Genomic DNA, 2,552 nt, shown 5'->3' with positions numbered 1-2,552 from the left:
GCCCTCCCTGTGCCCCAAGGGCGGTCCTGAGCCCCCCCAGCTGCCCCCATGGCCCTCCCTGTGCCCCAAGGGCGGTCCTGAGCCCCCCCAGCTGCCCCCATGGCCCTCCCTGTGCCCCAAGGGCGGTCCTGAGCCCCCCCAGCTGCCCCATGGCCCTCCCTGTGCCCCAAGGGCGGTCCTGAGCCCCCCCAGCTGCCCCATGGCCCTCCCTGTGCCCCAAGGGCGGTCCTGAGCCCCCCCAGCTGCCCCATGGCCCTCCCTGTGCCCCAAGGGCGGTCCTGAGCCCCCCCAGCTGCCCCATGGCCCTCCCTGTGCCCCAAGGGCGGTCCTGAGCCCCCCCAGCTGCCCCATGGCCCTCCCTGTGCCCCAAGGGTGGTCCTGAGCCCCCCCCAACTGCCCCATGGCCCTCCCTGTGCCCCAAGGGCGGTCCTGAGCCCCCCCAGCTGCCCCCATGGCCCTCTCTGTGCCCCAAGGGACAGTCCTGAGCCCCCCCAGCTGCCCCATGGCCCTCCCTGTGCCCCAAGGGCGGTCCTGAGCCCCCCCAGCTGCCCCCATGGCCCTCCCTGTGCCCCAAGGGCGGTCCTGAGCCCCCCCAAACTGCCCCCATGGCCCTCCCTGTGCCCCAAGGGCGGTCCTGAGCCCCCCCAGCTGCCCCCATGGCCCTCTCTGTGCCCCAAGGGACAGTCCTGAGCCCCCCCAGCTGCCCCATGGCCCTCCCTGTGCCCCAAGGGCGGTCCTGAGCCCCCCCAGCTGCCCCCATGGCCCTCCCTGTGCCCCAAGGGCGGTCCTGAGCCCCCCCAACTGCCCCATGGCCCTCCCTGTGCCCAAGGGTGGTCCTGAGCCCCCCCCAACTGCTCCCATGGCCCTCCCTGTGCCCCAAGGGCGGTCCTGAGCCCCCCCAGCTGCCCCATGGCCCTCCCTGTGCCCAAGGGGCAGTCCTAAGCCCCCCAAACTGCCCCCATGGCCCTCCCTGTGCCCAAGGGGCATCCTGAACACCCCAAACCTCCCCATGGCCCTCCCTATGGCCCAGCTGGGGGTCCCTGGGCATTGGAGGGCCTCTGAGCTTCGGGGGAGGGGCTCTGGACACTATGGGTCCCTGAGCACTGTGTGCCCACCCAGTGTTGTGGCACCCACTGGGGTGTCACCATCCCCTTCTCCGTGCCCTCACCTGCTTTCCAACAGCCTGAATTCCCTGGTCTGAGAGGACAGGGCCGGCTGGCAGCCCCCAAGCTTGGGGGTGGGCATGGGGGCTGCGCTGGGCACTTTGGGATGAGGGGGGGTGACAGGACCCTGGCAGAGCCCCCTCACTCCCACATGCCCCCCCGCAGCACCTGCCCTGCTCACACTGGGGGTCACAGACCACCCCACTGCCTCGTGCCCACCTGCCCACTGCCCACCCTGCGCTGGCCCAGGTGAGCCCCCTCAGCACACGGTGCCTTCCTCCTGTGACACTCCCCCAGTCACCCCCTCTTTCCTCTGGCAGCTGCATGGCCTTGCTGGGACATCCATCCAACACCCGGGGTGGGCACAGGGTGGGCATGGGGCTGCCTCACCAAGATGCCCCCCAAATCCTGCTGGCACAGCCCCCTTGCCACCCCTCTGCCCACAGGTGCTCCTGGTGCCCCCAGACCAGCTGGGCTTTGGCCCACCTGGGCACTGCCCCAAGCCCCCTGAGTGAAGTGATCCTTGGAGTGGGGGGCACGGGGGCAATGCCCACCCTGCCAGCCCCCCGCCAGGCCCTCTGCTTCTCCCAGGGATCCATCCTGCTCCCAGTGCCCAATGGGGACAGTGCCCAGTGCCACGTGCCCCATGGGTAGCCCACGCGTGCCAGAGACACCGTGCCCTTGTTATCTCTGCCCTGCTAATGAGGGGAGCGGTGCCAGTTGCAGCTCATGGAGAATTGCCTGCCAGCCATGCCAGCTTGGCCCTCTCCCAGCAGGGACATCACCACAGTGGTTTTGGGGCCCCTTGGTGACACAGCAACTGCCCCCTTCAGTTCCTGGAGGGCCCCTGGCTGTGCCACCGTGCCAACAGTTCCCACCTGGAGCTTATCCTCCTCCTCTCCTTCCTCACCCTTGCCTGGGCAGGTATCCTGGGAAGGTACCCCAGGAAAGGACCCCAGGCAGGCACCCTGGGTAGGGTCTCCAGGCAGGTGTCCTGGGCAGGATTCCTGGGCAGGTATCCCAGGCTAATACCCTGGGCAGGAACCTCAGGCAGGTACCCAGGACAAGTATCCTTGGCAGGGACTCTGAGGAAGTACCCTGGGCAGGGACCCCCAGTAAGTATCTGGGACAAGTATCCTGGGCAGGGACCCTGGGCAGGTATCCCTGGCAGTGCCCAGCCAGGCCAGGTCCATCCGTGCCCACACAACTGTGTCCAGGGGATGCCATTGCCATGTGCCACCTGCGAGCGGGTGACAGGCACTGCCAGGGCCATGTGCCCGTGCCGGGATGCGGCTGCTCTAATCCCTTTATTCCAGCCGGCCGCGCAGGCACAAAGCAGGCAGGGCTGGCTGCTGGCACTGCCGCCCTCACTGCGGGTACCTGGGGCAC

The sequence above is a fragment of the Pithys albifrons genome, chromosome 29 (assembly GCF_047495875.1).
Source record: "Pithys albifrons albifrons isolate INPA30051 chromosome 29, PitAlb_v1, whole genome shotgun sequence".
NCBI lineage: Eukaryota > Metazoa > Chordata > Aves > Passeriformes > Thamnophilidae > Pithys > Pithys albifrons.
Note: the sequence above shows the minus strand (reverse complement) of the source record.